The 14,921-nt window shown below is 44.4% G+C and overlaps 1 protein-coding gene across 1 annotated transcript in view; it reads left to right on the top strand.

Annotated features, from left to right (window-relative positions):
• The window catches only part of sh3gl2b (SH3 domain containing GRB2 like 2b, endophilin A1), a 113,745-nt gene that overhangs the window by 70,720 nt on the left and 28,104 nt on the right, over positions 1-14,921 (top strand). The gene's annotated exons all lie outside the window — the stretch shown is intronic.

Below are 14,921 nucleotides of genomic sequence, written 5' to 3'. Positions count from 1 at the left end.
CGGACAGAACCATAAAAATATCACCTCCAAAGATGAACTGACCAGGAACAGACTTGTTGGCAGGCTGGTATGAAGCTTCATCCAACCATTTGTGGTGATTTAATTTTAACAAAGGCAATTCCACTGAGCAGACTAGCTGAGGTCAAGATGAAAATCGATCAGTGAATCTGGGGAGAGCTATCCCAAAAGAACTGACTTTGTGAAGTATGTTAAAGTTAAAAGCAAAGGGGTGGCTGTACAAAAGCAGGGTTGGCAGGAAGAGCATCCATCAGTGACCTAGTTAACTGTAATCCGCGTGTTGGAAGAAAACAGAGGCACAAAATTTGTCCACTCGAGAGGCCAAATGCCAGTTTTACAGAAATGAGTCACTCCCAAGCTGTCTTATCACAGCAAGAAACCTGAACAGCATCAGTGAAACAGATTCAATAGCAATTGATGCAATAGCAGATAGCAGTGATGTGGTCATGCCTTTTCTTGGAGAGATTGAAGCAGAAGCTATTGGTATGTGGGGGGGAGGTGTGGAGAGAGTCAGTTAGCTGGATGGCTGGTGTGTGATGTGGAGCGATGCCAACAGTGTGAGTTCAAGTCCCACTCTAGTTGAGGTTATTCATGAGGGCCCTGCCTTCTCAACCTTGCCCTTGCCTGAGGTGTGTTGACCCTCAGGTTAAACCACCACCAGGTAGCTCTGTCTCAAAAGGGGAGAGCAGCCTGTGGTCATAGTCACAGAGTCATAAAGTGCAGAAAAGGCCCTTCAGCCCATCAAGTCTGCACTGACAATAACTATCATTAAAGATGTGCTCATCATGTTTTCCAGCACTTGTCCCATACCCTTGAATGTTTCAAGTGCTCATCCAAATACTATTTAAAGGCTGTAAGTTTTCTGGCTTCCACTACCTCAGCACACTCCAGATTCGCTGCAGCCTCAAAGTGAAATTTGTTTTTCTCAAATCCCCTCAATCTCCTGCCCCTTATTTTAAAATCTCTGCCTCCTTGTGAATCACCTCTTAAAAGGGGAACAGCTGCTCCCTACTCCATCTATCCATGCCCCTCAATCTTATAAACCTCAATCATACCCCCTGCTCAAGCCTATCCAGTCTCTCCTTATAGCTCAAACTCTCCATCCGGGTGAATCTCTGCTGTGGTGCTATCATAATACTCTAGCTGTGGCCTCACCTATGTTCTGTACAGCTCCAACATTACCTCCTTGTTCTTATACTCTATGCCATGAATGATAAAAGCTAGTGTCCCATGTGCCTTCTAACCTACCCTATTCACTTGCTCTGCTGCTTTCAGAATTCTGTGAATAACTGCCCCAAGATCCATCTGTTCCTATAAGCTTCCTATTGTCCTAACATTCATTTAAATACTCTATTGTCTTGTTACTTCTTCCAAAGTGCATCACCTCTTACATCTCAGGGGTAAATACCATCTGCCACTGCTCTGCCCATCTGACCAACCCATCAATATCTTCCTGTGAACTCTGACCACCTTCACTGTTAACCACCCTACCAATCTTGGTGTCATCTGCAAACTTGCTTATCATTCCCCCACACTATCATCTACATAATTTTTATATACAACAAACAAAAAAGTCCGAGCTTTGATCCTTGTGGTTAATACCACCAGACACTGGCATTCAGTCACTCAAACAGTCTTCTATCATTACCCTTATGCCCTGTATTACTAAACTGGTTTCTCGCCAGGTTTACCTGAATTCGATGTGCTTCAACCTTTCCAGTCGATCTCTCACATGGGACCTTCTCGATGGATTTTTGGCAAAGCCTTATAAACTATATCAACTACACTTCCCTCATCCATACTCCATTACTCTGTTGCAACAAAACAGTTTTCCCTGAGGCATCACGTCAGGTGCCAGAAATATAGAAATTATAGAATTCCTACAGCGCAGAAGGAGGCCATTCAGCCCATCGAGTCTGCATCGACCACAAGCCCACCCAGGCCCTACCCCCCCTCATCCACCCACTAGTCCCTCTAACCTACACATCTCACGACTCTAAGGGACAATTTTTAGCATAGCCAATCAACCTAACCTGCACATCTTTGGACTGTGGGAGGAAACCCACGCAGACACCAGGAGAATGTGCAAACTCCACACAGACAGTGATCCAAGCTGGGAATCAAACCCAGGACCCTGGAGCTGTGAAGCAGCAGTGCTAACCACCGTGCTTCCAAAGGACAATGCAAAGTATTTTAGAAAGTCTGAGTGGAGTTGGATTTCACCTGGATGATGTCCTGCTCCGTGGAACATGACTGAATGTGAGATGTACTGCAACACCTGCAGGAAACTGGACTTCCACTCAACAGCAAATGCTAAATCATACAGTTGACTGTGCTGTTCCTTGGGCTTCTGCGGACGTAGCCAGTGTTAGAATTGATCCATGGAAGATGAGAGTCGAGGAGTTTCCAACTCTTTGGAATGTGGCAGAGTTCCAGAGATTCATGGTCTTAGCAAAACAATTTGGAAAGTTCCTACTCAACCCATTGTTCAACTCCAGCCCAGAATTGTTTAGCAACACAAGAGTTCCTGGTGGGAAGGTGGTAAAGAAGCTGAGTGCCTGGTGCTGTGAGGCAGCGGTGCGAATCACTGTGCCGTTTCCAGTGTTCACAAACGGAGGGCAGGATTTTACAGCCTCGCTCACCCCAAAACTTTAAAATGCTGCCCCAGGTCAGTGGACCTTTCCATTGTCTATCCCTTGCCCGTTCCGATTCTGGTGGCGGGCAGAATGGTAAAATTTCCATCCAGAGAGTCTTTTTCACTTTGTTGAAAGCAGGAAAGCATTTTCCACAGCAAGTTGTTGTGATGTGAAATGCACTGACTGAACGTGCTTCTGTCACTCTTACAATCATGATTTCAAAAGAGAATTGGATAAATATGTGAAAGGAATATTTTACAGCACACTAGGGAAAGAAAGGGGACTCATTGAGAAGAAGCTCTTTTAAACAGTCTGTATTGTTATGATGGATTGAATGGCCTTTACTGTAAAATCCATTGACTCTCAAAAAAATTAAAATAAGACTTCTACAAATCATGCAAGCAAGCATGCTATCGTAGAAATATTAAAATTGCAATGGGATAGTGTGTGAAACATTACAACCTGCATCAATACATTTTCAACTTCCAAGTCAGTGTGCGACCATTGGAAGGAGCAGAAGTGGATGCTACAACAGACGGAACTCCTGCTCTCAGGAAATACGGAATTGTGCCAACTGTGTATGGATCGAGGTTGGAAGCAGTATACAGCATCATCCTCCCCAGTAACAGATGGTTCCATTAGTGCTGCCCTTCCAGCCTCTGCCTGCTCCCTACAAGGCAGATTTTCTGATGAAAATGTTTGTATGAAGTAATTTATTAGAAGCTTTTCTTTTTCTAACATAATTCACTCAACAGTTCACTTAATTACCAGCTTTCATGCAATTATTTTAATCTCATATGAAATACAGACACTTCACAGAATTACTACACACAAACCTTATTTGATAAGAAATATTATTTGGGGAGGCAGTGACAGTGGTATTTATTGTTGCTGGATTAGTACTCTAGAGTCCCAGGGGAATGCTCTTTTATTTGTTAATGGGGATGTCTCTGAACTGCCCTTGGGGTAACTAGGGATGGGCAGTAAATGCTGGCCAACCAGCGATACCCATGTCCCACAAATGAATAATAAAAGAAAGTGACAGTGTGGCTAGCTAGGTCAGTATTTGTTATCTATCTCTAATTGCTCTTGAACTGTCTTGCTTGGCCATTTCAGAGGGCATTTGGGCGGCACGGTGGTTAGCACTGCTGCTTCACAGCTCCAGGGAGCTGGGTTCGATTCCCAGCTGGATCACTGTTTGTGTGGAGTTTGCACGTTCTCCTCGTGACTGCGTGGGTTTCCTCCCACAGTCCAAAGATGTGCAGGTTAGGTTGATTGGCCATGGTAAAAAATGCCCCTCAGTGTCCTAAGATGCATAGATTAGAGGGATTAGCGGGTAAATATGAAGGGATATGGGGGTAGGGCCTGGGTGGGATTGTGGTCAGTGTAGACTTGATGGGCCGAATGGCCACTTTCTGCACTGTAGGGTTTCTATGATTCTGTGATTAAGAATCAACCACATTGCCATGGGTCTGGAGTCACATGTAGGTCAGACCAGGTAAGAACAGCAGATTTCCTTCATTTGAATTTAATAAAAGTCCATTGATGACCATGAGCCCATTATCAATTATTGTAAAAACCCATCTGAAGACTAATGTCCTTTAGGAAAGGAAATCTGCCATCCTTGCCTGGACTGGCCGAAATGATTCCAGAGACACAGCAATGTGGTTGACTCTTAACTGGCCTCTGAAATGGGTTGGAGGGGAATCTGGGATGGGTAACGGATACTGGGGCAGGCAGCGACGGCCAAATCCCATGAATTAAAGAGACACTATTTTCACAATTAATTTACTTTTGTTGTTGTTCTCCTTCCTTTGACTGGTATAACCTAATGATACAATTCCTACTAATCATTCTCTGCATGTTCATTTTCACTCTCCAAAGCTTCAAGATCAAAGCCTATATCTGTACCTTTTATACTCAATGTTTGTTAGCACTCTGAGCATTTCTTTTTCAGTCTGACTGTCAGCATTTTCAGTTCTTGTTTAAGCTAGACCACACTACTCACAGTCCTTCCTTGAGCTAAGATAAAGAAATTTCTTGGTAATCATTTTCAGCTGATATATTTTTCAATATTTGGCATGGTGTTTTGATTTTCTTACGATGAGAGAAACATTCTGTGGTCAGGTGGCTCTCAGAGACTGGCAGTCGATCTTTAGCAATGATACCACACATTGAAGGTGGCATTCCTTTGTACCACAATGTTCACATATTCCCGATTTACTGCCCATATCATTCTGGGTCTGACTCATAGTTACGATAAAGATCCTAGATGAAAGCTAGTCTTGCAATAGTGGTTCACTCTGCATTCTGTCAACATCCTACTTTATTGCTCTAGCCTCTTATCTACCCTGGCTCTATCAGCATTCTCTTGCTTTCCTTTACTGATATCGGGATTTACTACTTCTGACAACGGCAGGCATTGTTGTGGCTGGGTCACAAAAATTAAACTTCTGTCTCACCTGTGAAGTGCCTAGCAGTTTTGAGGCTGGAAAATCAAACGTCTCAGAATGTAACTTGTAAAACAAATAACGAAACGAACATTCTGTCTCTGGAATATGTATGTACGGTTGGTTAAAGCAGGTCAGGGGAGGGACACAGTGTAAGTTGGGCCCTCAGGTTCACTGCAAAGGGTTAAGGTTGCCCCAGTGGTGTAGCTCCATGTTAGCTCTCCAGCAATATGCCTGTTGCTCTAAGTTATCATGTCACCAAGTTTGACTGAGATTGGCAGAAAAACCCCCAAGATGTTTGTAAACTGACATTTCACTTTTAATATATAAACATTTAATAAGGACAGCAATTATTTTTTGAGTTGGGTTTTTCTGAAAGCATAACAATGAGTTGTTAATCAAAGCTTCTTTCTATTCATTGCCTCACCTCATTACATTCTATACAATCTATGTCCATGTGCAACAAGACCCGAATGACATTCAGGCTGGGGCTGCAAGTGGGAAGTAACATTTGTGCCACAAGAGTGCCTCCCTTTTTGGGATAGTGGGCTTATATTAGCACCACCCTGTCTTTAGGAACTATTTCAGGGTACAAAGAATTTTGGAAAATAATCACTAATGAATCTACTATTTCCAGGGCCACTTCTTTAAGTACTCTGGGATGAAGATTATTAGGACCTGGGGATTTATCCACCTTCAATCCCACCAATTTCCCCAAAACCATTTCTGTACTAATGCTGATTTCCTTCAATTCCTCACAAAAACATGTTTCTCTCAGCATTTCTGGCACCTTTCTAGATGAGCTATTTGAATCATCGATAGTCATGGGTGAGGTGCCTGAAGATTGGAGAGTGGTAAATGTTGTGCCTTTGTTTAAAAAAGGGCTGCAGGGAAAAGCCTGGGAACTACAGGCCAGTGAGCCTCACATCTGTGATGGGTAAATTGTTGGAAGGTATTTTGAGAGACAGGATCTACAGGTATTTGTGAGACACAAGGACTGATTAGGGGCAGTTAGCATTGCTTTGTGAGTGGAAAATCATGTCTCACAAATTTGATTGAGTTTTTTGAAGGGGTAACCAAGAAGATAGATAAGGACAGTGCAGCTGATGTTGTCTACATGGATTTTGACAAGGTACTGTATGGTAGGTTGTTGCATTAGGTTAAATCTCACGGGATCCCGGGTGAGGTATCTAAATGGATATAAATTGGCTTCTTGACAGAAATCAGAGGGTGGTCGTAGAGGGTTGTTTTTCAAACTAGAAGCCTGTGACCAGCAGTGTGCCTCAGGGATCAGTGCTGGGTCCACTGTTATTTGTCATTTATATTAATGATTTGGATGAGAATATAGGAGGCACGGTTAGTAAGTTTGCAGATGACACTAAGGCTGATCGCATAGTGGACAGTGAAGAAAGTTATCTCCAGTTGCAATGGGATCTTGATGAGTTGGGCTGACGAATGGCAGATGGAGTTTAATTTAGATAAATGTGTGGTGATGCGTTTTGGTAGATTGAACCAGGGTTGGATTTACTTAATACTCTTTTGCTGAATTTTAAACTGCTCCCAATCCTCAGGCCTATTGCTTTCTCTTGCCAATTTGTATGTGTCTTACTTGAATCTGATTCTCTCTCGAATTTCCCTTCTAAGCCATGGTTTAGCCACAATTCCTTTACCAGTTTTGTGGCAAACATGAATAAATGACTTGTGGAATTCACCTATTCGTTCATTAAACGGCTGCCACTTCCTGTCCATGTCTTTTCCCACTGGGTCAAAACCCTGGAACACCCCCTCTAACAGCACTGAGGGTATACCTGCACCAAATGGACATTAGCTGGTTTATGGTGCCTCACCATCACCTTCTTGAGGGTAATTGGGGACGGAAAACAAAATGACAGCTTTACCAAGAGTTCCCATAGCCAAAGAAACAAGAACTGACTGCATTCATCCAATTGCTGAGCAGTGACTAAAAGCCTCAAACTCTGTTACTTTCATTAGTTTTGGATTAAATTAGCTTGTTCTGCGTTAACTTTGCTGTAGTTTAATTATCAGCACAATTGCAATCTCCTACAGCACAGACGGAGGCTGTTTGGCCCATCAACTTTTGAAAGACTTCTCCAGCAAGTCAGCAACAAATACAAATCTCAGTTGTCTTGTCACAGATAAATTATCATTCAAAACTGATGCTACAGCTCCAAGGAGTTTGATTTTAAGGAGTTCCTGAAAGAAGGAGAATGAATCCGAGAGATAAGGAAAGGAATAACTAACACCAACTAGAGGTGAGGCTATATTGGATTTGGTGCTGGGAAATGAGCCAGACCAGGTGCTAGACTTGGAAGTTGGGGTGCATTTTGGTGATAGTGACCACAATTCGGTTACGTTCACCTTAGTGATGGAAAGGGATAGGCATGAACCTCGGGCCAGTGGTTTTAGCTGGGGGAAGGGTAATTATGAGGCTATTAGGAGAGAATTAGGAAGCATAGGTTGGACTAGGAGATTACAGGGATTGGGAATGTCCGAAATGTGGAGTTTTTTCAAGGAGTAGCTACTGCGAGTCCGTGATAGGTATGTCCCTGTCAGGCAAGGAGGAATTGGTAGGGCTAGGGAACCGTGGTGCACCAAGAAAGTAGTTTTGTTGGTTAAAAGGAAAAAGGAGGCTTATGTTCGGATGAGACGTGTGGGCTCGGGTAGTGCACTAGAAAACTTTAGATTGGCTAGGAGGGAGTTGAAGAGTGAGCTAAGAAGGGCTAAAAGAGGACATGAGAAGACTTTGGCTGATAGGGTTAAGGAGAATCCTAAGGCGTTCTATAGGTATGTCAAGAACAGAAGGTTGGTTAGGGCAAGATTAGGGCCAGTTATAGACAGCAGAGGGAAGTTATGTGTGGAACCGGAGGAGATTGGAGAGGCATTGAACCAATATTTCTCTTCGGTGTTCACGCAAGGGGACATGGATATAGCTGAGGAGGACGCTGGGTTGCAGGGGAGTAGAATTGACAGTGTTACAGTTGATAAGGAGGATGTGCTGGATATTCTGGAGGGTCTGAAAATAGATAAGTCCCCTGGTCCGGATGGGATTTACCCCAGGATTCTCTGGGAGGCAAGAGAAGTGATTGCAGAGCCTCTGGCTCTGATCTTCAGGTCGTCGTTGGCCTCTGGTATAGTACCGGAAGATTGGAGGTTAGCGAATGTTGTCCCATTGTTTAAGAAGGGGAACAGAGACTTCCCCGGGAATTATAGACCGGTGAGTCTCACTTCTGTTGTGGTCAAGGTTTTAGAAAAAATTATTAGGGACAGGATTTATAGTTATTTGGAGAGTAATGAATTGATTGGAGATAGTCAGCATGGTTTTGTGGCGGGTAGGTTGTGCCTTACTAACCTTATTGAGTTTTTTGAGAAAGTGACCAAAGAGGTGGCTGGGGGTAAGGCAGTGGACGTGGTGTATATGGATTTTAGTAAGGCGTTTGATAAGGTTCACCATGGTAGGCTTCTGCAGAAAATGCAGATGTATGGGATTGGGGGTGATCTAGGGAATTGGATCAGGAATTGGCTAGCGGATAGGTGACAGAGGGTGGTGGTTGATGGTAAATATTCATCATAAGAACATAAGAACATAAGAAATAGGAGCAGAAGTAGGCCATCTGGCCCTTCGAGCCTGCCCCGCCATTCAATAAGATCATGGCTGATCTGTCGTGGCTCAGTTCCACTTTCCCGCCCTCTCCCCATAACCCTTAATCCCTTCTCTTATCAAAAACCCATCAACCCGCTTCTTAAAAATATTTAGCGAGGCAGCCTCCACCACTTCAACGGGCAGAGAATTCCAGAGATTCACCACCCTTTGAGTGAAGAAGTTCCTCCTCAACTCCGTTCTGAACCGCCCCCCCTTTATCTTGAGGCTGTGCCCCCTAGTCCTACTGTCTTTTTTGAGCGGGAAGAGTCTTTCCACCTCTATCCTATCCATCCCATTCATCATCTTATACGTCTCAATGAGATCTCCCCTCATTCTTCTAAACTCTAACGAGTACAAGCCTAGTTTATTCAGCCTCTCCTCATAGCTCAATCCCCTCAACTCCGGTATCAGCCTAGTAAACCTCCTCTGCACTCCCTCCAAGGCCAAAATATCCTTGCGCAGGTGCGGCGCCCAAAACTGCACACAGTACTCCAGCTGCGGCCTCACCAATGCCCTATACAGCTGCAGCAAGACCTCCCTACTTTTATATTCAATCCCCCTCGCTATGAAGGGCAGCATCCCATTCGCCTTCCTGACCACCTGCTGCACCTGCAGGCTGGGTTTTTGCGACTCATGCACAAGGACCCCGAGGTCCCTCTGCACCGTCGCCTGCTGCAGTTTTTCGCCACGTAAGTAATAGTCCTTCCTACCATTCTTCCTACCAAAGTGGACCACCTCACACTTGCCAACATTAAATTCCATTTGCCATTTCCTGGCCCATTCGCCCAGCCTATCTAGATCCTTCTGCAGACTCTCCACACCCTCCGCACAATTTGCCTTTCCCCCAATCTTGGTGTCATCAGCAAATTTCGACACCCTACACTCGGTTCCCTCCTCCAGATCATCTATATAAATGGTAAATAGCTGAGGCCCCAGCACCGACCCCTGGGGCACCCCACTAGTCACCAACCGCCAATCCGAATAGCACCCAGGAGTTCGGTTACGAGTGGTGTGCCTCAGGGATCTGTTTTGGGGCCACTGCTGTTTGTAATTTTTATTAATGATCTGGATGAGGGTATAGTTGGGTGGATTAGTAAATTTGCTGATGACACCAAAGTCGGAGGTGTGGTAGATAGTGAGGAAGGGTGTCAGTTTGCAGGAAGACTTAGACAGGTTGCAGAGCTGGGCCGAGAGGTGGCGGATGGAGTTTAATGCGGAGAAGTGTGAGGTAATTCACTTTGGTAGGAATAACAGATGTGTCGAGTATAGGGCTAACGGGAGGACTTTGAATAGTGTGGAGGAGCAGAGGGATCTAGGTGTATGTGTACATAGATCCCTGAAAGTTGGGAATCAAGTAGATAAGGTTGTTAAGAAGGCATACGGTGTCTTGGCGTTTATTGGTAGGGGGATTGAATTTAGGAGTCGCAGCGTTATGTTGCAACTGTACACAACTCTGGTGCGGCCGCACTTGGAGTACTGTGTGCAGTTCTGGTCCCCACATTACAGGAAGGATGTGGAGGCTTTGGAGAGGGTGCAGAGGAGGTTTACCAGGATGTTGCCTGGTATGGAGGGGAGGTCCTATGAGGAGAGGTTGAGGGATTTGGGGTTGTTTTCGCTGGAAAGAAGGCGGCTAAGAGGGGATCTTATTGAAACATATAAGATGATTAGAGGTTTAGATAGGGTGGACAGTGATAGCCTTTTTCCTCTGATGGAGAAATCTAGCACGAGGGGGCATGGCTTTAAATTAAGGGGGGGTAGTTATAGGACGGATGTCAGGGGTAGGTTCTTTACCCAGAGGGTGGTGAGGGATTGGAATGCCCTGCCTGCTGCGGTTGTAAATGCGCCTAGTTTGGGGGCGTTTAAGAGATCCGTGGATAGGTTTATGGACGAAAAGGGATTGGTTTAGGCTAGTGGGTCATTGTTTTGTAACTGGTCGGCGCAACATCGTGGGCCGAAGGGCCTGTTCTGCGCTGTAATGTTCTATGAATTCTGGAGCTGTTATAATCCTCATGGACAGCTGGGGGAGAGGGGTTGGAAATGGTCTCCAAATAAAGACATTATGAACAGTGTTTTGCTTTTTGTTACTTTAATATGAACCAATAAGAAGTAAACTGAATTAACAGGAAAATAATACTTCAAAGAAAAAGGTCAACACAAAAAAGCAAACCACCAGCATCGCTATCGCTTTCCACACACGTGGCACCCCGCTACGTTGGACCCATAATTTTTCAACTGCATCAAGTCATGTTCTAACCGATCATCACCCAACAGCACACTGCTTCTCCACAACTCAGTTCACAACAGATTTCCAGCGACTCCTTTAATCAAATCCATGTAGCAGTCTGGATAGCTCTGGCAAAACTGAAGCAGTAACGGTAAAATTAGCCAGTTCACAATCATTGCTCTAATGTTACCTTCAGTGTTTTGTCCTGTTTAACCATTATACACACTCAGCACCTGAGAAATGTGCCTTCTCTGTTCTCTCTCCTACTCTAAATCTCCTTGTGTCAGTTACACTCATGGGAGGAATTTTCTCATCCCGCCCGCTCTGGGAATGGCAGTGGGCGGAGCATGGACCATACACAGACCCGTTGATCTCAGGTGGGATTTTCCAGCCTCACAGTGAGTGCAGTCGGAAAATCCCACCCATGGTTTTTTGTATGTTAATTTCCTTCCTATTGGTACTGCTTCCAGGTCAAGTGTCAGCAGCTCACATGGACCAGCACTCATTATTAGTCGAGAAAATTACAATTGATAAAAACCCTGGAAAGTCCTTTTCAAACATTACAGATTCCACAGACCGATGAAAGAAATGACTAATGTTCCTTACCGTACTGTGGGTCCAGAGAACTGAAGACACAACTGAAAATGGTGCTGATTAAAATAGCAAGCTCTCCATTTCTTTTCCAGCGCTGCTTTCTGCTTGTCACCAGAGCAAATCTCAGTAGTTCTGTCTGTTTTCATTCGCTGCCTCACTGAGGTGAGATTCTCTACTGAAACACACGTCTTTTAATTTGCATCTCAGACAACGATGGGAATCACATAGAAGTCACATGACCCTCTGCAAGGAGATTATTGTCCTGTGACTGAGTTTACACCAACAGTAAATATGGAATTCAGTCTGTTAGTGTCCTGTTGGTGAAGGTCCTCTGGTAACTGTGATCATCTCCACACACACACAGCTGTGCTGGCAGGTAAGGCCTCCGTCTCCATTTCCCTGGATCCCCACAAACTCTTCCAACCTCGCTCTCTCCTGCAAACACCTTCAAGAATAAACTTCTTCCCCTGAATCAAACTGCAAACACCCAACTTGCTATCCTTTGGGCTCCCACTCAGCACAATATTCCCACCATTCAATCTGCTGAACTGTTCTGTGCCCTTAATCCCAGAACTACTTTCTTCCACATTGTATAGTCCCAATTTACCGTTCCCGTGTGTGCTGTCCAAACCCCAGGGATATAAACTTCAGAATACAAGGACTTTGATTCAGTTGGGTCACTGTCTGTGTGGTGCTTGCATGTTCTCCCCGTGTCTGCATAGGTTTCTTCTGGGCGCTCCAGTTTCTTCCCACAGTCCAAAGATGTGCAGGTTATGTGGATTAGTCATGTGAAATGTGTAGGGTTACAGAGAGAGGGCAGGAATGGATGGGCCTGGGTTAAGATGATCTTTCGGACAGTCGGTGCAGACTTGATGGGCTGAATGGCCTCCTCCTACAAATTCATCCATTGAATTGTCCGTTAGAAGATTTTTGAATCCACATCAAGTTGCATTTAGAAGAGAAGAATTGATCTAAATATATTTTTGCTTGGCAAGTGTTTCACTTGTTTGAACTTTTGGCATCTGCTGAATTCACTTCAACGTCTGAGATGTCAAAGTCCTGTCGCTAATAAACTGAGCTTTCTCAAAGGAGCATCAAATTTCTTAGAGAGATGTTTATCCTTGGATTACCTTAATCTTTTCCCTAGTTAGCAGGAAGGGGGGATAATGGAGCCTGAGTTGAAAATTATGTCTTTTTGATGAAAGATTTATTTGACTGAAGCCAAAAATCTAAAAAAAACTTGTGGAAAAGTTCCTCGAAGTCAGAATGTAGATGGATCATCATTTCCATGAGGTTCTCCAGTTATCCTGAAATAATTGAAAGGTTTTACAGCAAGATACAATTTGTTCCGGAGTTTGATTGTAAATGAGTGATGTATCTATCCTGCATAGAGTTTGGGACAACGGTGAATAGTTTGTGAACTTTGACTAATCTCCAATTCTAGCTGGGAAGGGAAATTCAACCCTAGGATTTGACTGCACGAGGTGAAGGATTTTAAAAAGCTGGAATGCTACAACAGAAAGAAATCCGAGACACTGATTTCCAAAACGGAATTTGAATTCTTCTGGCCACATGGTTGCAGCAGTCTTGAGATGAATTTGACAGCTTGTGTTTTTTCTTCCTCATTATGGTGTTTCTCAATGAGATCAAGTCACTGGAGGGGGTGAATGTAACAGGAGGGTCAGTTCCAAGATAGGTTCCCCCACTGAGAACGAAGGTGCCTTTGTCAATCACCTGCAGTAAATTCATTGAGGAAATTGAGGACGATGTTACGCGGTCACGTGTGGCTATGGCTGTCCAGAAATTGGAAAGTTTTGTCAAAAGGCAAGAACTTCCAGAACGTGAAACTGTGTATTGTTGGAATCAGTTGGCTAACTGGTCCCAGAGCAGATACAAGACCTTGTTTGAAAATAGGAAAAAATCAAGCTAGTTTTGAACACGTTCTCTGTCTTCTTCATGGTGCTGGTTTTTCTTTCTTTGCCTCTGGGTCCCCGTTTCACAAGAACAGAAGGAGGAGGAGGAACGTTAGCATGGCCTCTTCACCTGCTCCACCAAACAGTACAATCTCATGCAAACTTTTACACCAACTCTGCTCTCCTGTCCTGCCACTGTACCCCTTCATTCCCTTAGCACCAAACATCTTTGATCTCGGACCAGCATATACCACTCCCTGGGGCAAAAAAAAGCATATGTGAATGTTCCAAAGTACCAGGAACATCACCACTACTCATTCACTTTGTGCTGAGAACATATTGCAAACAGTGTAAATGGAAGAATACAATTACAAAGCGATACTGATAAATTAAGTGAATAGGCAAATGGATATTAATGTTGATAAAGTGTGAGTTCATTCTCTTTGGTAGAATACAGGATTGGCTAAATGGTGGAAAGCTAAAAACAAAAAGTTCAAAAAAAGAGTCTTGGGATACCAGGTATGCAGATCATTAAACTGGTATAAACAGGCATCGAAAATAAATCAAAAGGTTAATGGAATGCAGAGCTGAGATGAGGCCTAGTTTATAGAGGAATCAAGAGGAATAGAGTACAAGGAGATAAAACTTATGCTTCATCTATACACAGCCCTGATTAGACCAAACCTGGGACAGAATTTTACACTTCCCCTGGCGAGTTCTGAGGGGGAGGGGCGTGATGGGTGAAATTTCCTCCGGGTTCCCCTTCGCCCCGAGCTGGTTATGATTTTACACTAGAATAGGCGGGGCCTCAAGCGGAAAGCCTGCCCTTGCCCCAGTTAAGGCCCTTGAATGACCAGGATCTTTTCCCACCCACCAGCGAACAGGTGACACATCGTGGAAAGGCCTGAAAATTCAACAAAGTTTGATTTTGGGTGGAGGGAGTGTGAGACCATCTCCATCAGAAGCCTCCTTCTGACTGGGACCCCCCCTCTCCTTAAGGCCATCTTGGCATTCGTTCTCTCTCAGCCTGAGACCCCAGTCACATCCCTGGGGCCATTGAGGCCTCCCCAACACCACCACCCCCCCCCCCCCCCCCCCCCCAATCAGCCCATGCCACTTACCCCACTTCTGTTTCCTGGTCCTTTGTTCTAGACAACTCCCTGCAGCGCTGTGCCTGGAGGGATTGCAGAGCTGTTAGCCAATATGATTGGCCATTAGCTCTTCAACCTTCCTCAGACTTTTGAATGGTCCTAACATATTAAGTTGAACTTTGTCTACACCCTAGCTATGACTGTAACGCTATGTTCTGTACCCTCTCCTTTCCTTCCCTATGAATGGTATCCATCAACTTTGTCTCTGTCCTTTTGAAACTCTTCACTGTCCTCCTCACAGATTATAATGATTGTAAGTTTTATATCATCTGCA

This window comes from Carcharhinus amblyrhynchos, chromosome 5 (assembly GCF_965287045.1).
Source record: "Carcharhinus amblyrhynchos chromosome 5, sCarAmb.v2.hapA, whole genome shotgun sequence".
NCBI lineage: Eukaryota > Metazoa > Chordata > Chondrichthyes > Carcharhiniformes > Carcharhinidae > Carcharhinus > Carcharhinus amblyrhynchos.
The sequence above is the reverse complement of the archived record's forward strand: the minus strand, read 5'-3'. Positions and strand labels throughout refer to the sequence as shown.